At 40.0% G+C, this 27,439-nt stretch overlaps 1 protein-coding gene across 1 annotated transcript in view; it reads left to right on the top strand.

Moving 5' to 3' along the window:
• Positions 1-27,439, top strand: part of ZMIZ1 (zinc finger MIZ-type containing 1) — a 472,315-nt gene that overhangs the window by 381,217 nt on the left and 63,659 nt on the right.

The following is a 27,439-nucleotide window of genomic DNA, read 5'->3' on the forward strand; positions in this document are numbered from 1 at the left end:
CTTCCAGTTTCTTGACCCAGGGAATGCTGCAAGGAAATGCAGGGCTAGGGCAGGGGCAGGGCCACAGCACACAGCTCTGCGATGATTCTGGGTGGGGCCTTATCTTAATTAAGCCGGGGGCTGTAGAGCATTCCAGGATCAGGAGGATGCAGTTGGCTTAAAGCCACCTTTAGAGTATGAGTTCTGAGCTGCATCTCTTAGAGCAGGGATGGCCAACCTGTGGCTCCGGAGCCACATGTGGCTCTTCAGAAGTGAATATGCGGCTCCTAGTCTAGGCACCAACTCTGGGGCGGGAGCTAGAGGCACCAACTTTCCAGTGTGCTGGGAGGTGTTCACTGCTCAACCCCTGGCTCTGCCGTAGGCCCTGCCCCCACTCCACCCCTTCTCACCCCTTCCCCTGAGCCTGCTGTGCCCTCGCTCCTCCCCCCTTCCCCACCCCATAGCACGCCATGAAACAGCTGATCAGGAGGTATGGGGAGGGAGGGGAAGGTGCTGATCGGAGAGGCTGACTGCCGGTGGGAGGCGCTGCGAGCGGGGGTTGGGGGGAGGGAACTGCTGCAGGGCTGCTGACGTATTACTGTTGCTCTTTGGCAACGTACCTTGGTAAATTCTGGCTCTTTCTCAGGCTCAGGTTGGCCCACCCCGTCTTAGAGGCACAATCAGAATCTCATCCAAAGGGATGGAATCCTGGCCTCACTGAAGTCAATGGAAGTGTTGCCATAAACTTCAGTGGGGTTGGGATGTCACCACAAGAGTTCTTCTTCTCCTATACTTGTGTCTCCCAAAAACTAAACTATAAAGAACCTAACAAATAAAATCAATATATTTGACCAGTGCATATACTTCTGTCGTCATGGCTAACAAATTTTGCTGTGTATTTTATAATTCAGTTTGTAATTTCAAAATGATACCCAATTTCCCTTTAAAAAGGAAGCAAGCTTTACTATTTGTGGTGGGCATACAAGGCTTGCAATTGTCGTCTTGTCATCTGGACGTAATATCACCTCACATCATGTTTCCTTCGTCTCTTTCTATTAATTTTTTATGAGCTTCATCAGAAATGTAAGGCGCAGAGTTACATTTTTGTGGTGATTAAACACTGGAGACATGAAAACAAATAATTGTCTTGATGTACACGCTGCCTGGAATGAACAGCTTGCTTTGAAATGCACCAGTCCAGCACACTGTATAGGCAACGGTCTTATATAATGCAGTTCTTTTTTCTGACCCTTGATTTGCTAACCTTGTGTTTTCTGATCCTCTGATTTGATTTGTTGTCCTTTATAGCTATTAGTCATACAAGAGATTTAGAAATGCTACTTTCATTGTGGAGGTGAAAATCAAAGTAGAATATTAAGTAACATTAATTTGATGGGTCTGAACTCCCATGGTATTCCATGTTTCCGCAAATGGATGAAATGGTATGATTTATTCTCTTCTGTGCTTTAAGTTCTTAAAAACTACAAACATCACCACACAGTCAGAATGTGTGCACACATGCACACACACTGAATAGCTATAAGGGCCCCAAGCAAGTTAGTGGTTGGCTAATACCAATGCCAACGGTCCCTTTGTGTCCCAATTTTTTTATCCTTTCTAACGTCACTGAAGACATGCTCATTATTCACATAAGCACCTAATCATCTTTTGAATTTTGCTGTGCTCTTGGCGTCGGTGATATGTTAGTTCCACATACTAGCATTTTGGATTATGTGAAAGGAGAAACAGGAGTGCCTAACTTCCTTTTTCTGGACAATTCATTATTCTGTATACCTCTCTGTCCCCTCTTATTCATCTGCTTTCTAAACTAAATAGTCCCAACCCAAATTATCTGAGCATGTTCTGTTTGACATGTTATTTTGTTGACATACTCAAAGAATTCTAGTAGTTTACCTCTCTCATCTGGTTGTTTTATTCTTGTATTTTTAATTACCATTTCAACTGGTTTCCCTAGCACTGAAGCAAGGTCTACCGGTCTGAAATTCCCAGGATGACCCCTAATACCTCTGCTGCTTTTTCTTTTTAAAGGGCGGATTTAGATCAAATGTCCTGCAAAGTGTATGTAACAGACTCTACATGAGGAGAAGGGGAAAATTTGTTGATACTGCATTTCAGTCTAAAGCATAATAAATTGTTGCCAATACAGAATGTTAATGAGTTATAGTATATAATTGTAAACTGATGGCTGTCGCTGGGTTCGAACTGCAATAAAAAACCTTCCTTTACTTCTTGGAGCTATTCTATGATACTGTAATTGTCTATAGTACTAAGTATTAATTGATAGGCACTCCTTGAGCAAACTTTTAAAATGTTTTATTCCTGAAGCTCTAATTGCATGGCGGTCAGAAGGGAGTCTTGAAGGCAAAGGAAAAAGCTGGCATTTTGCTGACGTTCTAGTGGAAGTCAGCTGTCTGCTGGCGCTCTCTGTTATTATAAATACAGTGCACTGACTCACGGTCTAGTGGATCGACAAGGTCAGCTTGAGAAAAAAGATAAAGGAGAAAGTAGTGTCTGACTGCTGTTTATGCTGTGTTGGATAGATGGACTCTGTTCATTTTGCATGTGTGGTTTTTTTGGTTTTTTTTAATTCAACATTCCCTACTGTAGTCATTCACACAAAGGGTGCTTTTAAATTAGTAATGAGTGCTTTCCGTCTTGGCAGTTACTTATACTGCACTTTGTGTCTAGAGCTCTTTACGATTCACTCATTCAAGAGGGAAAATAGTCAAGACTAGTAGGGGGAGCAAAGCTCTGTCTCGCTCATGCTGTTTCTAGGAAAAGGGAACCTTGGGGGAAAAACACCCTGCAAAGACTTACAAATTATGCACTGCCTTTTCTATCCATGAATAGTTTCTCTTGTGAGCAAACTAGGTTGTATTTCTGGACAAGCAGACAAAGTTATGTAGCTAGGGCTTTTCTCCCCAGGTACACTTACAAAACTTGTTTTCATAATAACAGATGGACTTAAATAGGCCTGAGGATTCAACAGGGTAAGTGTCCAGTTGATTTTATGTTTATCTTTACCTTAGATCATTGACTCTCAAGCTTTCCCATACGGGGACCATCCTCCCATAGAGCTAGGATCTACCTGGTATTCATCTCCCATTTAGCAGTAGGGGAAACCCCTTTCTATGGGATGTGACCCCAAGTTCAGGGTTTCAGGTTCAAGGACATTTTGGAAGAGGCACTTGAAAGCTTCCAACATAGACACCACAAGCTGGAAAGATATGGGTAGCAACAGGTCACGCTGGAAAGTGCACTGTGTCAGGGAGTCAGAGGATGAAGAGAGGTGCTTGAGGGAGAGGAAAGCAAGAGGAAAGCTCAGCAGGTGTGGTGGCTTCATCCGCTGACCCTGTGCCTTGTGCCTGCACTATTTGTGACAAGGATTATTGCTCAAGAATTGGGCTTTTTAGCCGTTCATGATCCTGCAACATGACACACAGTGCCTGAATTGCTTTGGTGCTTACGCCATATCTTTTGAGATGGATGGGTGCCATGCCAGCATGTGACCCCCTAGCTGCGAACCAACTACTTGGATTATCCTCTTTTGAGCTGCATACTGTCACACATCACAGTGTGACCTAATGGTCAGAACAGGAGTCTGGCCTCATGGTCAAAGCAGAATCAGAGGGCAGAACCGGAGGCGGGGTCAGGACATAAGCCAGTGATTGGAGCCAGGAGCCTGAACAGAACCAAAGGGCAGAACCAGAGTCATGGTTAGGAGACAAGCCAGTGGTCAGAGCCAGGAATCAGGAGTTCAGAGGTAGGTAGGGACTAGGGCTGGAGCAGAGCAGGCAAAGGTTGGAGCAAGGGCCAGATAGGAAGCAGGTCTGGCACAATTATGGGTGAGGAACGCTTTGACCAGCCACTGTGCTGCTGTTGCAACAGGGCTTAAACAGTGATCGCTGTTGTCTCTTCCGTGCTCAATCAGGGAGTACAGTCACTTCATGGAGGTTTATTGCGTTCAGATGAGCTCATTGAGTTGCTAGGTGACTCTGTCCGGAGGCAGCTGAGATCCTGACAGGTATTTGGTGAGACTGAATGCACCTCTGTATTCACACCCCACACACTGATGATTGTAATAATCTTTGTACAAAATAAGCCTTGAAAGGTATCATTTGAAAATGAATATATTTACCAGAGAAGTCTGGGCAGTGGGTAGACCAGTTTCTCAAAGACAAAGGACAAGCTGATGCCTGTAGCCAGGTGTCCTCAAAATCAATGGGACAGAATCACCTGTCAAGTGGCCATTCTATGGCAAGGAAGGAGGGCAAGAGCAAACATCTGTATTTTAGCTAACAACAGCATGAAACCTCTTTTACCACCAGACTCCTCATCTTCAACCTCATAGCGTGAATGAACTTTATCTGAGGGTAACCTTCAGGAAAATGCATTTTAAAGAGTGACTGAACTATAAAAGTGAGGGACAAAAACACCAGCTCTCGCTCTTTCACCCAAGAACACAAAAGAAACCAGCCCATTTGACTTTGGGAGAGATCCTGACCTGAAATTTGGGAGCATGTGGTAAGAATTTTATCTTGTCTAGCTTCTTAAGTTTTAGTCCTAGGGAGCATTTTATCTTTATTTTAGGGCTGTCAAGCGATTAAAAAATTAATAATAGAATACCATTTATTTAAATATTTGTGGGTGTTTTCTACATTTTCAAATCTATTGATTTCAATTACAACACAGAATACAAAGTGCACAGTGCTCACTTTACATTTATTTTTGATTACATGTATTTGCAGTGTAAAAAACAAAATAGTATTTTTCAATTCACCTAGTACAAGTACTGTAGTGCAATCTCTTTATCATGAAAGTTGAACTTACAAATGTAGAATTATGTAAAAAAACTGCATTCAAAAATAAAACAATGTAAAAGTTTAGAGCCTGCAAGTCCACTCAGTCCTACTTCCTGTTCAGCTAATCTCACAGACAAACAAGTTTGTTTACATTTGCAGGAGATAATGCTGCCCGCTTCTTGTTTACAATGTCACCTGAAAGTGAGAACAGGCGTTCGCATGGCATTGTTGTAGCTGGCGTAACTAGATATTTACGTGCCAGATGCACTAAAGATTCATATGTCCCTTCATACTTGAACCACCATTCCAGGAGACATGTGTCCATGCTTATGACTGGTGCTGCTCAATAACAATCCGAAGCAGTGTGGACCAACGCATGTTCATTTTCATTATCTGAGTCAGATGCCACCAGCAGAAGGCTGACTTCCTTTTTTGATGGTTCGGGTTCTGTAGTTTCCACACTGGAGTGTTGCTCTTTTAAGACTTCTGAACGCATGCTCCACACCCCGTCCCTCTCAGATTTGGGAAGGCACTTCAGATTCTTAAAGTTTGGGTTGAGTGCTGTAGCTATCTTTAGAAATCTCACATTGTCTTTGCGTTTTGTGAATTCTGCAGTGAAAGTGTTCTTAAAATGAACAACATGTGCTGGGTCATCATCTGAGACTGCTATAACATGAAATATATGGCAGAATGCAGGTAAAACAGAGCAGAGGACATACAATTCTCCCCCAAGGAGTTCAGTCACAAATTTAATTAACACATTATTTTTTTAACAAGCGTCATCAGCATGGAAGCATGTCATCTGGAATGGTGGTCGACGCATGAAGGGGCATACGAATGTTTAGCATATCTGGCAGGTAAATAATACCTTGCAATGCCAGGTACAAATGTGCCATGCAAATGCCTGTTCTCACTTCATGTAAATGTAAACACATGTGTTTGTCTTAGTGATTGGATGAACAACAAGTAGGACTCAATGGACTTGTAAGCTCTGAAGTTTTACATTGTCTTGTTTGTGAGAGCAGTTACGTAACAAAAAAAAATCTACATTTGTAAGTTGCACTTTCACGACAAATTGATTGCACTACAATACTTGTAGGAGGTGAATTGAAAAATAGTATTTCTTTTATCATTTTTATAGTGAAAATATTTGTAATCAAAAATAATATACACTTTGATTTCAGTTGAAACACAGAATACAATATATGAAAATGTAGAATAACATCCAAAATAGTTAATAAATTTCAATTGGTATTCTATTGTTTAACAGTGATATTAATCACGATTAATTTTTTAAATCAAGATTAATTTTTTTTTGAGTTAATCGCATGAGTTAACTCCAATTAATTGACAGTCCTACTTTATTTCTCTTGTAAGCATTTCTGACTTTCATGCCTTTTACTTGTACTCACTTAAAACTTATCTCCTTGTAGTTAAATAAGCTTGTTTTATTCTTTAATTAAAACTTATCCAGTGTTGTGAATTTTGGGTAACTCCGTTTACGGTAGCAGACTGTTGTATATTGATCCCATTAGAGGGGCAACAGATCTAATATTTCTAAACTGTCCAGGAGACAGCTGGACGGTGCAGAACACATGTTTTTTGGGGAAAATTTGAGCCTGGAGTTGTGTGTTGGGATCACCCTGCAAACAGTAACCAAGATAGCTGGAAGCCAGAGTGTGGCTGATGTTTGCTGACAGGTTGCAGGGGTCAGAGCTGCTGGACCAGGATGTGACTGTACACAGATACTCAGGGTGTGACCTGCATGCTGGCAGACTATTTGTGAGAGGCCCAGGTGGGAGCTACAGCAGCAAAGCCAAGTGAAGCACCCCAGGTTGCAAGGCAAACATGACATAGCCGCTTACTGATCTGGATGGCATCCTGGAATGTCGTACCTCGTGAGACTATGTTGTCTCCCATAATGAGATGGTTAGTACTTCACAGCTATGATAATGCTAGTTATTATTGTATTGCACTTTGAATCAGAGTAAATTTCAAATATCTATTTCAGACAGAGAAACTATGGCATAGTGAGGCCAAGTGGCTGGCTCATGATTGCACAGGAAGTCAGAGGCAATTGGGAATAGAATTCAGGTCTCCAGACTATTGTTCCCCAGTTATTGCTGCCTCTTGGCAGAGTTGTAAATAATGCAAGAACAGCCTTTTCTCACAAAATGTTGTTGTGTCCTCTTCTGGTTCCATCTAGAATTAACAGAAGTCAGTTAATTTGCTATAGGTATTTAGTGCCTCTAAAAATATGGCCCTATGCATCTCAGCTTGGATACCTAAAATCAGAGGCCACTTTAGAAAATGTTGATTTTTAGACTGTGGGGCAAATTCATACCTGGGGTAAGCAGGTACAACCCTAGTGACTTCAGTGTAATTGCACCTTCCTGCTTATTCCAAGTTTGAATTTGTTTTTCTGCATTTTAGCTTTCCCAGCTTTAAAATGGGAATGTAAAAAAGACTTTCTTGCCTCATCTGGATGGGAATTAATTATTTTTCATTTAAAGAAACTTGTGCAACATAATCCATTAAAAGATACCATTTGCTAACTTTTACCACAATCTCTAACTACATGGGGAAGCACTTAAATGATGCTTCCAGTGAGTGCTGATTTGTTGGGTAGGGGAGGGGTCAATGTATTTATTGACTGCTGCAGTTTTGTACGCTTGGGCGAACTGGTTTTCACTATCCTATTCATTTGCAAAGTACAGTTGTGAAGATGTATGAAGATTAGAAGGAACTTCTTGAAAAATGAAAAAATAAAGGTATTTGTTAAAGCTGAAAAAATTGCACCTAAACAGTTTATGCCACTTAAAAAAGAATGAGCTGTTGTACAAGAAAAAAAGACACCTTTAACATCATTATCTGTAACTTTAAGATCTCTAATCTATCGTGTTACTTATATCCACTCTTCTCTGGAGCATCTGAGCTCCTGATCAAAAAACAAAAAACCCACCAAGCAATGTGAAGTTTCTCTCCCTTCTCTCATAAAGGAGAGAGTTAATTCAAGTAGCTGACCTCTGACAGCGATTTGATGCTTTCTTTCAAATAAGCCATTGATCTCACTCCAGTTGCTAGTGAACAGGTGTCTGCACCTCCTAAATTACCATTACAATTGGCACTCATGTTGTAGTCTCAATAAAGAGAATTAAAATGTGATTAAATGGGCATCGGACTGAAGTGCCCTCCTTCCCAAAATGCAGTGTTCTTCCAGGTAAGGGATATTGGTGGGCCATGTAGAAAAGCTCATGTGTGTTCTCTGTGTTGTAACTTTTCTGTGGTTAAATAGAGGGCCTTAGTCTCCCAAGATTGTCACTCCAGAACCTTTCATGTGCCCCTAAATTCACATTAAGAAAAAGTTCAGTGACTCTGGCACCCTTGAGGGTAGCTGATAGTGGTACTAAATGTCATAGCCTGTAGGAAAAATGAGGCTTTTAGACTGCCTGAATTCAAGTTATTCTACATTTCACCAGTGCGGGGGGGGGGGGAATGAGGCTAGAAAGAACATATTTTAAGGGTTTTTTGGTATAAATAACTTCACCTTGTTAAAAAATCATCCTATAGTAGAAGAGTTTCATTGCTTAGGAAACTAAATCCTCTGTGTGTGTGTGTGTGCGCTTCCTATACACTGTTCATTGACCGCTTTTTCATGTAGGCAGGAAAAGGCTGACCTGACCAAAATAAATCATCATATTGTAAGCTGTATCAGTGCTTTATGCCATACGCTTTAGGTTGCATTTTAATACCCAAATAACATTAGCAGTTACAGAGGGAAATTTCATCAAGCTTTCTTTGGTTTAAAGCTTTTGACAAAGGATCGTTGGCATCATTTTAGTCTTACGTGGCACAGTGGTAAACTCTGAGCATGCAATTCGTATATTTATTTTGCAGGTAGGGCTGGTAGGCCCTGCCTGTTGTTAAGGTAGCCTGTCACTTCCTATTATTAGACCCTAATTTTAGTTTATTATAATTTTGCCAAACTTTAACCATTAGGGTTGAAATTTTATATGATGAGTGTCTACCTCAGTCTTGTATACAAATTTTAGCCAAAATGGTACAGCCATTTCTGTGAACAAAGCTAGGACGAAAATACATGTGTTTTGTTAAAAAAACAAAAACTGGTGACTTTTTTTTTTGAACAGCTCTAATGCCCCATGCTTTGAATCAGGGACTTGAAATTCAGCAGGAGGTGGCCTTTGTGAGAGGTATGCGCATTTGGCCATCCCCTTGAAAATCTCCCCAAATTTGGCCAATCATAAGCCTTTGGAAAAATGTAGTTTGCAGAGGCTCAGTAGCAACTTCTTCGATTTTAGCAGCTAAATCGCCAAAGATTCTGGCTTCACCTGAGCATGTCAAGCCTCTCTTGGCTCCTAGTGTTGACCGGACAACACATGACTCTTCCCCACAGAGTGACTTAGGGCTTGTCTACACTGGCAACGTTAAGGCGCTGCCGTGGTAGTGCTTTAACATGGCTTGTGTAGTCGCAGCACAGCGAGTGGCATACCTCCACGAGGGGCATAGCTCCCAGCGCTGGTATGTGCACTGTCTACACTGGCACGTTACAGTGCTGAAACTTGCAGCACTTGGGTGTGTTTTTTCACACCCCTGAGCGAGAAAGTTGCAGCGCTGTAAAGCGTCAGTGTAGACAAACCCTCTGCCTGCTCCATCGCTTCACAGCTCCTGTGTGTAACAGGACTTTGCATGTGTCATCCCCAAAGATGTGACAGAGTGACAAAGCGTGCAGGCAAAGCTGAAGGGTCCCTGTTGCTCTGGGCCAGGGGACAGGTACCAACCACAACTGAGAGCAGGGAGCTTGTCTCTCCTGTGGTCTCAAAACTCCCCCTGCTGGCACTCAGGCAGCATGCAGAAGGAAGCCACTTGATTTGGACACAGTGGGGACAAAAGCCAGACTGGGGGAAGGAAAAGGAGTAAAGAGGGACAAGAAGGAGAATCTGGGACTGGGAGTTTGGGGGAGAGGAAGTGGCAAGGATAGGAGGTTTTGGAAGGGAAGGCTAGAAGGCTAGTTTGTCTCGAAACACATCTACTGTAGGTCTCATGAACTGATAGACTGATATTGGTGCTTCAATAGCCCCTGGTGGTGACTTTCTCTCATTTTTGTGAATGAGCTATACAGAAATGTTGTTTGCTTATAGGGTTCTAATTGGTCAACGTCTCCCAATTTGTTTGGGAAGCAGGTTTTGCAATATAAAATGTTTGCCTAGATCACATTTATTATCTTCAGTAGTAGAAAGCAGAACTATTTAGTTCCCCTAACTCATTTCTTTTCACTGAGAAACAACTCTAGAAGCAATGGCAGCATTTCTCTTCTGAAATATTTGAGCTGTTTTCCTAATCATTACATTGCCTCAAAGTATCTAACATGCTAATCAACAGTGTCCTGTAGAACTGAATGTCTAAGGAGTTTTTTATACAGCGTAGTAATGAACTCCTGCTGCAGGGCTTGAACTTTCCTCCTTTGTAGGGTAAAAAGGAAATTTCCCAAGCAAGTGTTATCAGTGTTCGCAAAATATAAGCTTTGATTTAAGTATATTTTTAGCCCTTAGGTGTGACAATAACCTTGCAAGCATAAACTGAACATTGCCCTTCTGTTACTTGTACTTTGTCACAATATGTTTTAAGCACATGTAAATGCCATTTTTTATCCACTATGCTTACAGGTCATTTTTTGTTAGCACTTTGTCCACTGACCTGTTTTCTCTTTTGGCATATAGTTCGCAGATATATATCTATCTACCTTCTCCAATTGCATGTACTATCTGGGCTAGATGACATAATTATCTAAAGTTCTCCTGTAGCTGACTAGATTGTTTCTCATTACTTTCTTTGCCTCCCAATTAATAAATATTCTTTTGAAACTTTGATATGTATTCTCCTTTTGTTTCCAACAGCTAAACAACTTATTTAAATATACAGCATGGCTTGTTTCGACTCGGGTTTTATTTTATTATATATAGGACTTGTTTCGACACTAAGTTAACTGCAGTCAAATGCCAAACTTCTGTAGCCAGCGGCCACATGGTTTCACGTAGAAGAATGGGACTGGCTCTCAGAACTGATGCACCTGATGCGTTCTTGTCGGCTCCTTCCTGCTTAAACTGTTTGTGGCTTGTGTCTTGTGCCCCTTGCCACTTTTGACTTGCTTTTGATCTTAATTTTTCACCTTTTTGTGATATTAAGAGTTAAATATCGACTTATATAAGGCTTCAGACACTATCAGCATGCCATGCTAAAATTGCTGGGTTCCCATTTTGCAGTTTGTGAGCTCATTCAGGGCACCTTTGGATTTTACAAGTTTTCTGTAGCAATGTAAACTGCATTGTGAACTCTCATGATTTATGCAAGATCACCTTGTTTTTTAGCTGATAGCACATTAAGGATCCACACTCCTTCCTTATCACCGTAATATCTCTAGTATAACAAATGCCATCACAGATACACTGCTTTCCTGAGATTATAACATTTACCACTATTGCTTATTATTTGTTTAGTCTTCATGCTAAACAATACCAGCTGAGCATCCCCATTGTGCTAAGCATGCAAACACATACAGACACGTTCCCTGCTCCAAAGAGCTAAGCAGATTTCTAATTTAGTCCTTTCACTTACTTATAGTGATTTCTTTTCACCACTCATTTCTGATTATCTGATAGATCACTTGTGCATTTTTGTAGTTATAGTAGCACTTTTTATTTATGTGGATTTTGCCTGGATGGAATATATAAACTCTAGTAGATCAAAGAGATTCCAGTACACTGTCAAACAGGAACACAATTAAATTGATAAAATTCATTCACTGATAAAATAATTCTAGAAGCAACTGCTGCATGACCCACTTAAAAAGGAATTTTTAATATATTTCAAGACTCTATTCAGAATTTAGGTTTAACTTACCTGAGCATGATTTTGTGACCAGTTATATTTCTAGTTCTGTGTGCATAGAAAATTATAGTCAGAGCTCGTGTGTCTGGGCTTCAACTGTGCACCATGGGAGTTGGGAATTCCTGGAAAACACAACTGAATAAGTAAACATCTTGGAAATATTTTCTCCTTCCTCTAAAGCATCAAGCTTGGCCACTTATCAATGAAGAAAACTGGGCTTATTGAACCAATTGGCTGATTCACTATAGCTTCCCATATGAGCAAAGATTTCTCTAGTAGTGATGTCATGTCTTGCAGACTGCTGTGTGCAACATCAGTGCTATAAACATTGTTTTATCAGTTTTAAAAACTTCCAGCTTTGTTTGTTAATTGCTCTATCATCTCTTGTTATAATAGTTTCTCATCTCCTTGCCTAAACATCTTACCCTTGACTTAGGCAAGTGTTCTCCATTTATAAAGAGAGTCACTGTTCTTGCTTAGTGACTATTCTTCATGTCTTCAGTTTCTTCCTCATCTTAGTCCTCTTTAAAAAAAAAATCACTGTTCATCTATTGTCTGTTCTTGAGGAACCATTTAGTTAGTTAAGATGTTCTCTTATTCAGAATGTTAAGTTTCATCATCTCATCTTCAGTTTTATGGGCTGTAGACCATATAATTCTTCCAGTCTTCCCTTATACCAAGTCCTTTGTACCTTTTCTGTGCATTCCTTTTATCTTACATACGGTTTATCTTGGCTTAGCCATGTTGCGTCCTGCTATCCTTTTTGATTCCTAGATTTTACCTGGATGAATTTACACTACTGCCATTCTAATGCTTCCTTAAACATATCCTACTTTTCTATATTAGTTTATTCCAGACTTTAATAGCATGAGCTTATTCTGTACTTTCTGAAAGCTTTAAGTCCAGGCCTCTTGAGGTGCTGCCTTTCATGTACACTTCAGTGAACTAGCCTACTTCATTTTATATTGTTGATTGCTAGATCCTGTTCCTCAGCCTCTACTCCTTTTTTTAATGTACCTGACTTACTTTCTAGAGCTAAAACCAGAATAGCCTTTGATCTTTATTGGTGTTGATCAAAATGTATAACTAAATCTATACATTATACCAAGAACATGCACTAACCTCTGTTAATTTCAGGGTATTCCTGGAATCGCACCCATTAAGAAAGATTAGTGTTCCAGCCTTTACTTCTTTACAAGTCTTCATTGGTGTGCTCATCACGCTAGGAACATTTTTACAATTATTCCTTTATGAAATAGACATATTACATTTGTGACTCTTCCATCTGTCTTTGCAGAACTCATTGTGACATGCAGGGTTCAGTTTCTTTTGTATCTTTCTCTTTTATCCCATATAATTATTAGTTCATATATTTTAAATTGCCCCAAAGAAACAGAGGGTCCAGATTCTCAGCTGGATTGCTCTACTGAAGTCAAATGGAATGGCATTGAAGTTGATGGAGCTACGCCCATTTCAACCAGCTGAGGATCTCTCCCAGTGATAGTGCAAGACATTAAAAACAATTTTGTATGGTCTAGTGAGCTGAGCACAGACCTGAAAGGAGTTTGAGTCTTTATTCCAGCTCTGATGCTGATTTAAGCTATGTCCTTGCCTTTTAGGATGCTATGGTCAAGTATGCTTGTCCTCAGGAACTGACAGTGAGATACTGAGTTTGAAGCATATTCATCCTCCAGCACAGTTCCCTCCCTTCTTTCCAAATTTGAAGAGTCCTCCCCTATATGCATGGCCAAGCTCTAGGTCTCCCTTGTACTCCTCATGTCCACTCTTACCCAACAAGGGAGACCGAAATACAATAGAAGAAATGTGACCAATAGAAGAAATACAATAGCAGAAATGTGACCAAACAGACTGTAGGCAGGAGTCCTGCCCCAGAACCACCACCCAGCAGCCACAGGCTGCTGTTTCTCCCTGGTGCTGTGTCCACTATGGGGTTCTCACCAGACCCCGCCATGAAATTAACTAGTCCCTACAGCACATCCATCTGGCCATTTTCCTAAGGGATAACCTCGCTGCCTCAGTTTCTCCCTTTGTAAACTTAGGGTGCTGCACGATTCACAGGTTAGGTGCAGCTTTGCGAGTGTTCATCAGGTGACTTAAAGATGAAAAGTGCTTTTATGTACATGTATTTCTGTTGTACTACATGATTGTTGACAGAGGTACTGCGCATTCCTCTGTTTGGAAAGTACCTATTTTGGGATGCTGCTGCAGTGTAAATATTACAAAACAATAAAAGAGATGCTGAGTATTAGCAGAATTGAATACGGCCCTCTTAATCTTGATATTTTTCCTAGTTTGAAAATATTCCACATTATTATTGATATTTAATATTTTTATGATGATAATACCAGGAGCCTCAGTTAGGATTCTGGTCCCACTACGATGAGTGATGTGCAAAAGTAGAAGTGGACACTGTCCCTGCCTTGCTGAAGTGTTGATCATCTTAAAAAGGAGTTAGATAGGCACCTTATTGTCCTCAGTATCTTCCACATCAATTGTCCCTTGTTTACAAGTCATAAGTTATTTTTTCCCAGCTGTCCAGTCCTGCACAGTCACACTGGAACCTGAAATGAAGATGTTCCTTCTGCTTCTTCTATCATTTCTAGCAATACAGATTTTGCAGCTAGAATGTAGTTGATAATTTTGTTGATAATGCAGGAGAGAGCACAACATGTATCTTGTTCTTCCATAATGGTTTTGACCCTGCAAGGCTTTTGTCAGTCGCATCAGTGGATATGACTCAGAAGACTCAGGGAGAGAAGGTATGTGTGCAGGAAGGTAATTTTGATACTCGTCTTCTGGCCATTGCAACACTCGAACCACAGTGACCATACCATAATAGCAGCTTTTCTCATTTTAATTTTTAGACTTTGGATGGCAGGCACTTGAACTTGAGCCAGTATTCTGCATTGATCCCATTCCACCCACATGTAGTAGATGCTTGCACATGTGCAGATCCATGTTCCTGATATCCTCATCAAGAAGAATCTAGGCATCAACCCTGCTCTTCTCTTTTAGTGGGACTACACCAATATGGGAGCTTGGCCAGATTCCCTGTGTATAGTTTATTCTTGGCTATTTTGAAAATGAACAATCATCTGGAATAAGAGCAGGAGTAATTCTATTGTGCAACACTTTCCCCAGGTCAATCACAAGATATTTGAAGTGGTTTCTTCCGCTTTCTTTTGCAAATGGCTGCAGTATCCAACTTCTGGGCATTATTCCAGACATTTGGGAGCTCCAAACTTCAGGTTCATGGTATAGGTGTGTTTAGGTTGTAAAAGATGAGAACAGAATGGGGTTCGTGCCTTTATTATCTCAATGGCTGCATTTTGGCAGATTTAATATTTACTACTGGCCTCTATTCCATGAGTAAGGAAACTTATCAGCTTAGGTGAATGGCTCAGAACAGGACATCTCAACTGAGCCTAATCAGCTCTGTCTTTAAACAGTGAAGAGGGGAAGGTCAAATGGTGTCTAGGTCTCCTGAGGCAGAGCCCACTCTAACAGGTAGGAACACCTGTCCCTGCCCTCTCTAGCTAGTTGTCAAAACAAAATGCAAACCCAAAACTGGGGGAAATCTTTTAATTTCATTTTACTTTAACAGGCTAGTTACACATCCTTCATTCGCCTTTACCAGTGCCTATCATATCTACTTTACTTTCCTGCTACTCTCATTCCCTATTTTCCTCTCTGCTCTTTAGGTCTTTCTTCATTTCTTTCTCCTGTTTCTCTCCTTTCAAAGCTGTTACCCTTGGAAGAGTTTTCCACTTCCTGTCTCCAAAGCCCTCTTTCCTTTCAATCCTTTTATAACCCCCGCCCCCACACACTGCCCCAGGAAACTTTCCTACATTAGACTCTTTGAGAATTCCTGGTCCAAGCCATCTTGTTTTGAATTATTATCCCACGTATTGTGTTTGTTTCAAGTTCAACAGAATAGGGACCAAGTCTTTTGTATTTGCAAAGGGCCATGTATGCGCACAACAGTCCAAAGACAGTTGATAACTTCACTGGAGTGCTATCTCCAAACACTGGTGAAAATCTGTATTTCTCCACTTTTATAGAGCTCTTACCTTCTGCTCTCTCTTCTCTTCTTTTCCCATCCCCATTTCAGTCATTTTTTCCATAAGCTATATGATCTTGTCACTAAAGTTTTAAAATGTCAGACCAGCAGATTACAGTTTTCTCTGATTTGAAGAATAGAAATGCCTTTTGCAACATGACGTCTGACTGTATGTCCCCATAGAAGGATCAGAACTGTCGGCATTATACAGAGGTAACAAAAGGCTTGGTCCTGCTACCCTTGAAGTCAATTGCAGAACTTCCACTGACTTACTAGGAGCAGGATCAAATCCAGAATTGTGCTGATCAAGAAGAAACTGGAACTGTTATTCACCATCTTATGTTCTTGGATAGCATCCTCCAAATTGTCATGTAGTAATACTTGGTGTTTTGATATCCCCTCTGTTTCCCTTTCTCCAGATGCCATTGAATTGTCTCACATATTTAGTTTCTGTTCCGAGAGAATGATCAGTGGTGATGTGAGCTGTTGATTTCCTGCAGAATAAGATATCAGAAAGGTTGTCCGTGTTTATGTTAAAAACAAAGACTCCCACACCTCCACACACAACAACAGCTCTGTAGAAATAACAGAACTGAAGCCTTGGGAACATCCTTTTTTGTTGTTGTCCCCCCCGCCCCGAATTTTCTTCCAAATATCAAAATCTATCCCCTGATAATGACTTGGGGTTATTACAGATAGATAAACAAAACATCTTTTTCATTCTGCATTGACCGTGTCAACTTCTATTCCAAACATTTTCGAAGAGAAACCCTGAGGAGTCATGTATAACTTGTTTGAAATGGTTTCCTATCTACCTTTGTCACTAATACTGTAGAATTACTTAAGCAGTCAAAGCAGATAAAATCATTTGGTTCTTCTGCATTTCTACAACCAGTTTTGCCAGATAAAATTGGTCTTAAGATCTGATTTCTTGACTCATTCAGATTTTATTCATTTCTGTGTTGTCCTAATCCTGCTTCTGAAATATTCACAGGAGGGAGGGGGGAGACACTCTGCAGTTCAATGCAAGACTGCAAAACTGTTTTACTGTGTGGCATCCATTCTGCGCTGTTTTGTGCATGCTTGCTCTTTTATGCCACCCACCCCTTTCCTTCATCTGCGTCTCTCAGGCCGATTTGCCTTTTCAGTGGTTGAGATACTATGTCAATTAGAGGGGAAGGAGGGTTAACAGAGCTGCCTCAGGAATTGGTTCTTGTCTGCCTTTCTGAGCGATCTGTGTGCACAGCAGCACATGATATGATTTTACACAATACCCTGTTAATATCCTACTCAGAAGCTTCCTAGGGAAGAGCTGGATTGGAAAATAAATAAATAACGGTACTTCTCTGCAGACTAGAGGGAGTGAAGGGACCAGAGCTAAATTTGGAACACTAAAGCTTGGTTTCCAAATGCATGCTCCCACACACATACATATATCCTTAGTCAGCTTTTCCACGTGACCCTGCTGAATCCAGTGCAGCTGTTATTTATAGATGGTAGGGGTAGTGATGGCATTATCTTTTAGCACTGTTCAGGGCTGAAATTATAGTGTTCTTCTGCAGCGATACAGGGCCAGATGCCCTCCACAAAAATTCAGATCGATGGCTCGTTTTGTAAATGTTCCAACTATCAGATGATTGCCGAATAGCCTTCCCCACCTTTTTATTTGTAAAGGCAGGAAATAAAGGGTATTGTAAAAAATTAGAATGGGCTGTGATTGTCGCTGGCTTCTTCTCTGGATGTGCATAACAAAATATAATCACCTCATCCTTAAATGATCATTCTTTTCTCTTCTCTTCCATTTCCCCATACAACCTGTTGTAACCTGGGGGGAAAAAATAAGTGTTCCACTGAAGACAAAGGCCAACTTTTCCCAAATCAGGCTATCTAGAGTTTGGCTCCCAAATAATAACTGTCTGATATTCCAAAGTTCTGAGTATGTGTAGCTCCCAATGATTTCACTCAGGCTTGTGTGTGCTCACTTAGTATCTGTGAAAATCAGTTGGTGTGTATTTAGGTTTTTGGTTCCTTCTTTTAGGTCCCAGGTTTGAAAGCTTAAGCCTAATTAGAAAATAATAGCTTTATTTTCTTCGCCATATTTGTGGAAAATAAGCTTTAGAATATATAACAAATCATATATTCCATTTTCAATACCCCAGAAGTATAATGCGGCCACCTCTGAGGTGAAACACAGAAGTTGTTGAATTACAGTAGAGAAACACAATGAATGCATGTGTAAGCATGAAAAGGGGGTCAATTTATGAATTTGCCAAGATGTCATTTAGATTTTATAGATGAAATATAGCAAACTCGGTTTGGCAATATATAATCGAATCCAATCGGATGACACTTCTTTATTGAGTCTAGGGAGTGGTTAGCCTTAATAGTTTTAATGCTTGGGTTTTTCCAGGTCACCTTCTAACTTGAACAGTATTTCTTAAATCAGGACACTTGTTTATTCTTAACCAATCAACAATGTATTAATTCACCCAGAACCACATTAATATACAATCACCAGTTCGCCACTCAAAAGTAAATGCAACCAACTGTGTGTACTACACGCACAATTCAGTTTTGAGAGCAATTATCACAGGCTGGAGTTGAGGCTCAGCAGTTATATCAAGAAACAGTGCAAATTACCAAGATTTCTTATTACATGTACATATGATCATGAGTTCCCAGTTCTTTAGTACCTAACACATTTATAAAAAGAGAAGGAGGACTTGTGGCACCTTAGAGACGAACCAATTTATCTGGGCATAAGCTTTCGTGAGCTACAGCTCGCTTCATCGGATGCATCCGATGAAGCGAGCTGTAGCTCACAAAAGCTTATGCCCAGATAAATTGGTTCGTCTCTAAGGTGCCACAAGTCCTCCTTTTCTTTTTGCGAATACAGACTAACACGGCTGCTACTGTGAAACCTAACACATTTATCACACTTCCATGGGTATACCTGTCTTTAAGGAGCTTTGAAGCATGTGGTTGTGTCTCTTTGACTAGATGAATCCCAAAGGGACAAGTTTAGAATATTAAAACAAATTGTGTAAAGTTATTGTTTTCAGTTTTTCTTAGGCCAGTTTGCTTGGACTTATAAAGGAGTTTAAATCTAAAATATGGTTACTTGAGGTATCACTAGAGAATGTAGACTCAGCAAGATAATGTTTAGTTATTTATATAAAAAAGGAGAGGAGCGAGTATAGTCTTTGAAATGAAATCTCTCCACTTCTTATCCTGTTTACCCTGGGATGGGAGAAGGGGCCTTTCCCACAGGCATTGTTCGCAGTCAACTCTCTTGAGTGCATGGTGACTTCAGTTTATATAACCTGGTTTCAGGTCTTGTAGGAGGGACTCCCATCACCTACCCACCCCACCCCCATTGCTACTGGAAACATGCCAAGAGAGTGCTCAGGTTTTAATGAAGTGAGCTGTAGCTCACGAAAGCTTATGCTCTTATAAATTTGTTAGTCTCTAAGGTGCCACAAGTACTGCTTCTCTCAGGTTTTAGAGTTTTCAGTTGCTTTGCAACTTCCATTGTTATCCAGTAGATGGTGATTGTGTATAACAGATTTTTTCAATCCTTTTCTTATCGGAGGCTTTTAAAGACTGATCCATTTCAAGGATTCTATTTCATTATTCGCCGCTACTATCAGTTGGGATCCCTCCTTTTAAGCAATTAATCTTAATATCCCAAAGTTTATACCTTAATTTATATCTTTTAACATTTCTTTTTCCTTGTGCCAGTGCCAGACAATTCCTATTACTTCTACAGTGCAATTATTTACAGTGATAACCAACACAATCCTTATGATCTTCTGTATTTGGAAGGCTTGTTGCCAGAGGATGTTGTGAAGGCCAAAACTATAACTGGGTTCAAAAAAGAATGAGAGAAGTTCATGGGGGATAGGTCCATCATTGGCTATTAGCCAATATGGTCAGGGGTGCAACCCGATGCTCTGGGTGTCCCTAAACCTCTGCCTGCCAGATGCTGGGACTGGACGACAGGAGATGAAGCACTGGCATTGGCCACTGCCGAAGACCGGATACTGAACTATATGGACCATTGGTCTGACCCAGCATGGCCATTCTTATATTAAGACAAGTACATAAGCAGTTCACCTTATTTAGGACTTACAATAGACATTTCCCACATGTAGAAGGATGTAAATCTGACTCACAAGGGAAACAAATGTGCAGATTCTAATTTGGGGTGAAAGACTTGGAGTTCTTTTTAGCTAGATTGGGAGAGAGAAAGAGCTTTTATCCATATGCAAATTCTGAGATTCCTGCCTAGGTGATTAATGATACTCTCATTTAGCCATTTTAGTTTCTATTCTTGGGGAGAACTCCTGAATTTGGTTGATCTGTGGGTCCTTCGACAAAGTGTCTCATGTCATGCATGCCATTTTCTTCTCTTTGTAGGTGGATCATATTTTAGGAATAAACAGAAGTGAATAGCTTTTCTAATTTTTAAGGGCCAGAAGGAATCAGTAGTTATTAATCAGTCAAGACATATCTGTTCTATATATCCCTTACACATGTTCTGCATCATTCTAGCTACCTTGCATCATTAGGATTATGATTAAGTTCAAATCTCTTGTAGACTAAATAGTCTTCTGGAGTTATTTGCATATGAAAAACAAGGGGGAAACTGGGATGTGATGGTCAAATCAGGTGTCCCCAGTGAACTGGGTGGATGTCTCAGTTCAAGTTGTCAGGTGTCCATGTCACAAAAAAACAGCTCCACACCCAACAGATTTCAAGACTGATTTTTTTAACAATTTCAGTAAAATCGTCTGGGACCGAATGATCTTATCCTTCTTCTCTGCTCAAAAATAATATTTTCTGGAGCTATCTAATAATAAAACTTTTTTTTTTACACAGAAGGTAAAAGTGTAAAATTCAACTTAAGCTGAGCCTTAAGCAAAACCTCAGAGCAAAAGTTCCAAAAATAGCTTTTGGGTCTTCTGCGGGAATCTGACAGCATGATGTTAAGTTAGGAAATACATTTGTGCCATAAATTTTGGCTGCATTGTTTTCATATTTTTTCTCCCTTTTTGAAAGCATGTACAGATGTTCTGTGGTTGTTGTATGAAAATATGGGGTTAGAAAATTAACCTTGAAGTGGTTGGTGTGGTTTTTCCTTCCACTGAGAGGAGGGAGTGTGGTCTCCTAGGCATCTGGACTCCTCGGTTCTCCTCTTCATTCTGTCACTAACAATGTGACCTTGAGGAATTCCCCTCTCTTGTCTATGCTGTAGTTTCTCCATCTTTAAAATTTAGTCACCAATTGTTTGTTGGGTGGCTTAGTTTTCTGATCTTTGTAAGGCGCTGTTTATTCTATAACTGAAATGTTATAGATTTCAAGTAAAATTATTATTCTGTAAAAAACAGAAGACAACAAGGAATTGAAACTTAAACTTTGCTCAAATGCAAAATCTTTGTTTTGAATAAGCTGTGTATAGTTATGTGACAGAGCATAGATTTCCCATATGCTAGACAATAAGCATCAAACACCTTTCCTAATACTTACTAGCATAAACAAAAATGCTTCTCAGAAGATGCTTTTGTGGTACTTGGCTAGCTTAGAGGATTGATAATGGGAAACATGACTTCTCATCTTTGGGTCACTGATTTGAACCTAGCCAGGTTCGTTAAGTGAGTGAAAGTGATTTCCAGACCATAGTGGTGAGCTGGAAGAATAGGTCTTTAATCAGTGAATTGAGTAGTTTGGGCCACACACTTGCCCCTCCCTTCTCCAGCTCCCCAAACCCTGCCACCCTTTTAAGAAAGAGAGAGAACACTCAATTTTGCTGTATTCCAAAATCATGACTGAAGATGATCATCAGACTTTAATCTATGTTTGGTATGTGACAGTTAAATATTGATTTGAAATCTATCTAGCATTCATATAGACAGAGATGTGACTGTATCTTCTGCATCCTATTTGTCCCTTGTGAGGAGAGAAATGAAATAAATAAATAGCCAGCACAGTATTCTTTCTCCCCCAGTGCCACAAATTATCTGCCAGGATGATTTGTCAAAAGGAGTGTTGCAGACTCTGCTTGTATAGCAGAAGATACAACATCACCTAAAAGGTCTAAAAAATTCTACATACAGAAAATGTGAATTTTCCTTTAAAAGCTATATGTGTGATTTATTGGTGTAGATCTGTGAAAGACGTTGGATTTTCTTGCATCTGCCACAAAAGCCCGAGCACCTTACTGCATTTCTTGCTGAGATTAAAAAACAAAACAAACTGGGGGATGGTGCTCAACAGATATTTCTTCACAATTTTCATTGCACTCAATTTTCATTGAGTAAGAAATATGAGTCTGCCAAGCTGCCTGTTGAACTATCTGCTGCAGCTTAACTGCAGCAAGAAAACAGTAATCCTATTGTGCTCCTACAGCAGTCTCCTGGGAAGCAGAAGGCATTGAAATTACTGAGCAGTTGTCTTGTCCCTTCCTCACCTGCCTTTGTAGCTGTACATATAGTTTCTGCCTATAAATAACAGTTTGCTGCACCTTTAAGCATGTTCCCTAACAAGAGGAGGTGATTTACTGAGGTGATAAGCTGTAACTAATACTAGGGTATCATAATAGGTAAATAGATTAGCACTGGGCTTCTCTGTATTTTGCTTTCCAGGGAGTCCACTGGCTCATTCATTCATTGTAGATGCTTACTACAGCACTTTGCAATACATCGAGTTAAATCAGTTCCAGGATTGTAGCTATTGATGGTTGTATGTATAAAGCTAATGAAATGCATTAGTGAATCTATCGGATAGCATTTATTGTTTAGGATCTCTTCTTTTCTCCCTCAACATCTCTCCCCAATAAAAGGGTTATAATGGGCAGAAGCCATTATTCAGTACCATGATTATGTATTTTGAAATGCATCATCATTTTGTTTTGTGGTTTTGAATGATGTGAAGTACAGTTGGATCATTTGCAGCAAGGTGTTAAAAACCGAATATGCATTCTGGATTTCATCCATGGATTCCCCATCTTGGATTAATTACTTTTACATTCTTAAGAGTCTGGCTTTTCTGGAGACTATGGATCTTTAATTAGCCAAAACTATTGTTTATCTGTTCTGTGTTAATGACCTAAGCCAAGGCTGCCCTCAGGGCAGATAGTGATGTGTTCTTCAGTCCGGAGCATCCGTTGTCTGTGTAACAGGTGATCGCTCTGGGCTGAGTCAGGACCACTAAACTCATTTTACTAATTAAATTGTACGAGTCTTTCAACCTTTGAACACTGATGCGGAAGCATACATTTTACCCATGAGCCCTTCCTGTTCTGTCATTCCTCAAATAATTTCTCTGTTCTTTCCAAACAGGCTGCTTCCTTTTCCCATTTCTCCTGCACCACCTAGTGACCAGTCAGGAACGTGACTGTCTGTTTTTGGTCATGTCAGCGCATATGTAGGCACTTGCAATGACTGTGCTACATCCTGGGTCCACATGAACTTGCATAGCACTTTCTAAGATCATAGTTATCAATATTTTATTAAAATACTTTTGAAAAACATGTTTTTAATTTCAAGACAATGATTGATCACTTATAATTATGCAATACTTTGATCAAATACACCGGAGTATGTTGGGTGGAAACAATATTGCACTGTGGGCAACGTATCAGTATAAAGGGGGCCTAAGAAGATAGGAACAATATTAAGGGATGTTGCCAACGCTCAAGATTTTTTTATCACAGGTCTTGAGATATGGAGTGTTTTTCTTTAAAGCTCCAGATTCTAGACTCAAGTGATTGTACAAAAATCTCAGTGTTTTTGTAAGTTTGTAGCCCACATGACTGCAGAGAGATGTTATTCAAGTGTCTCTTAAAAGTCAGAAGGAAATTAAAAGATTAAAAGAACACCACATGTGTGTCTATATATATATATATAATGTTTTTAAAACATTCTTCATGATTTTTTGAGGCTTAACTCATTTAAATATGAGGGTTTGGCAATAGTGGATCTTAAATATGCAAAAGGCTATAAAATGGATGTAATAGGACGTGATTTTAATATTGAGGAGAGGCGATATGGGCCAAACTCTGCCTTCAGGTATGCACATGGGAAGGCATCATGTGGCACTATATTTGTAAGTCCCCCCTGGAAGAATGAAAGAAAGACAATAGGGCTAGATGGCAGGAGCTGACACTATTGAAAGTACCTTTCCTAACTTTCAGATATATTTTTCTCACTTTTTCAACAACTCCTTGGCTGCTTGTAAATGAAACCGCTCCCTTTTTTTTAAAACTGATTCCATTTTTCTCCATTTCACAAACATACAGGCCTGTTGCTATGGGGTTTGGTGTTGGGTTGCTCCTGTCATCCAATTTAGCAAGCTAGCATTAATTTGTTTTAATAAAAATAGTGAAATCCTTAAAATAAAATAATCACATGAAGAATTATACAGGTTTTACAAAAGAGAAGTAGGTCAAATATTGTGCCAATCAACCGTGAGACTGTCCCTTTAAGCAAAAGAAATGGGGAATACACCAAAACCATCATTTGATTGCCTGTATATGCTGCTTTGGTATGAGCTGGCAAAGCCTGTGTGACTGAGTATTGGGGGGAAATGTCAATTTTAGTATTTTAATCAGAATATCCTTTATATTTGGGTTGGGGGTGGGGATGTGGAGGTATAAAGAATTCCTATTCTACCCTTGCAAACATTGACTTTTTATTTTAACAAGCAAGCTACATTATTATATTCAAGGGGCATTGTAGCAATGCAGCATAGGAACACAATTTAAATCAATCATTAAACTGCAGCAGAAAGAGGCTGTGAGAAGTAGTGTGGATGGTCCATCTGCAAAATCTGTGTTCCTGTATTACAAGGAGGAGGGGTTAGAGGGCGGTGGGAGAGAAAAAGCAGCTGCTTGGCTGTTCTCTGAGAGGGAGAGACTGACTGTTGACACCATCTGTAGTTGTCCTTTGTGCTTGCTTCTTTATCTGTTCATTATAGTGATGCTGAATTTCTCTTGCTTTGAGTTTAAATGAGTTGAGATGTGCCTAATACTGTCAGCACAAAAAGCTGAAACTACGTACACTAAAGATGAATAGTGTAATCTGTAAATTCATTTTCATCTTACTTGAATAGTCACAGGAAGTAATGTTCTTCAGAATCCAGCTGTACCAGATGCTTGTATGGCGCATTTCATCTCACCATACTAAGTGCAAACCAGTATAAGAGGGGGGTGGGGGGAGGTTGCAACATTTGAGACAGACAATGGTAAAATCGCTGAGGGTATGTCTACACTGCAATGTAAGCCCAGGATTTGAACTCAGGCTGAAGCCTAACCCCTCTTCAGTCTACACAAAAATTGCACTAACCCCGGGCTTGGACCCCAGGTCCAAGGATCCCACTGTGTTGGAAGGTCCAAACCTGAGTCAAACCGAGACCCAGAGTTCAAGACCAATTGCTTTGCTGTGAAGACACAACCCCACTGGACTCATGATATGGGAGTCCACCAAAAGGAACCCCACCAGCCGACTTTCTTTGTCCTCTGGACAGTAAAGTTTTCCCACACTGCATCACAAACACAATGCTAGAGTGACCACATTTTGGGAGAGTGCTTGGGAGTCTGGGATACAGGTGGTTGGACTCAGGCCTGCCTAATGCAATGTAGATCCTCAGGCTGGGACCCAAGGGTTCTGCAGTTCCTAATCTAGGGTTACAAATGAATGTAGATGCTCAAGTCCTAGGTTAACAAATCCAGGATCGGCTACCTCAAGTTCCAATTACCCAGGGCTTACATTGCAGTGTAGGCATACCCAGGGTGTTTTGTCTCCCTCGCTTTGATGGAGATAACGGTGATTTAACATTTTTAGAGACAGTTCTGAACTGGTATGTTTTCATTCAGTGCATGAACACAAATAATTATTATACATGGTACATGACTGGGAAATGTCCCAGGAGAGGAAAGGTTAAACCTCTCAATAATGAGCAGTGAGATGGGGATGAGTACATTTGTTATGTTTTATACCTTCAAATTCTTACTTTCCAAAAATGTGAGTCATTTCCTGATAATTTGTAGCATGTAACTGTCTCCCTTATCTCAAAAGCCTGGCCATTATCTGACATTACATTTCACCTTTACAAATGTGTGCATTTGATATTAGTAATAATAATAATAATAACTCATTAATATCTTACCTTCCCTCCCTACTCAATGCGATGTTATCTCATTTCCATTGCAAATTATTTGGCCAGGAGTTAACTCTGTTTTTTTCAAAGCAGGTACTGGCTTTTGTTTGCAGATTCATGTCCTCAAATCCATTAGGCGGCTGCTTTTTATCTTTATTTGTCAAGCGCTTATGTGTGTGCACTAGGAACAGCTTCCTCCTCACATCAAAGCCACATTTAAGATGGACGGTTTCCATTCGACACCATAGTAATTACAATCAGCTGTGGAAGTGCTCAGCATCCGCTGTTATTCTGACATGGCTGCATTTACAGCTCGGCAGAACGCTTTGTTCATTTTTCTCAGAACTCAAGTAGCCATAGTGTGCATGAGGAAACTATGTTAGGCAGTGATTTTTATCTGCAGGCAGCATGAAAAAGGGGTGAGGGGAAGACCCTTTGTCACTGGCACATAAGTAATAACATGCTAGGGATAAAAGGTGAGTATAATTTGATCAAATGCTTGTTGACAGATTCCTTGGCTAATAGAGAAGCAGCTTAGAATGACACTCATTGCTAGAACATTTTGGCACGGAGCTCAGTGAGAATGCTTTCTATAGGCTAGATGTGATGCTAACAATTTCAGAGAAACCATATTTAGTTATATAAAGAAGCAGTATCCCCTTCTTGTCACAGAAGGACTCTAAAGCACCTCCCGAAGTACCATTATCGACCTTGCATGTGGTAAATACAAAGAAATTACTACATCCTCAATACCCTGATGTGTGTTTACTTTTCTTTAATAGTATTGCTTTTATTAAATATTTCTCTGGTATGGCCAGTTGATTTTTTTTTTTCATTTCTAGTGTTTTTATATAGAGACATATTTTTCTGTGTTCCTGTCAAAATCTGGTAATCTTACACTTTTCACAGTGTAACTTTCCAATTACATCCTTTGAAATGGTTCCGATAATTATCAATTACACCACTTTTGAGTGTATAATGGAAGAAGGTGAGGTCCCTTTTAAATGACCTGTCCCATTATTTCTGTGGCAGTTGCAGATGTTTAGTGCCTCTGAAAATCAGGCCACTTATTTAGGTGCCTAAGGCCCCAATTCATCCAAGTGTGTAAGCATGTGCTGATGTGTGAATATATGAGTAGTCCCATTGACCAAAGGAATATTTACGTACTTAAAGTTTGGCATATGTTTAGGTGTTTTGCTGAATTAGGCCCCAAATATGGATCCAGGTGTCTAACTTTAAGCACCAAAGTTTGAATATCTTGGCCGTTCTGTTTTGTAAGCTCATTCACAGTTGGGGTAGGTAATATAAAGTTGCAAATTAAATCCAACACCTGATTTTTCTTTTGTAATCTGTGTCTTCTGCAATAAAATTTAATACAAAGGAATTGCAATATTGTCAATTGTATGGAATGATACTATTTTAGTTATGCAAGAAGGCAAAGAACAGCCATCACAATAAATCATATATAAGACTGGCTAAATTAAGAAATGCT

This window comes from Lepidochelys kempii, chromosome 7 (genome assembly GCF_965140285.1).
Source record: "Lepidochelys kempii isolate rLepKem1 chromosome 7, rLepKem1.hap1, whole genome shotgun sequence".
NCBI classification, from domain to species: Eukaryota; Metazoa; Chordata; order Testudines; family Cheloniidae; genus Lepidochelys; species Lepidochelys kempii.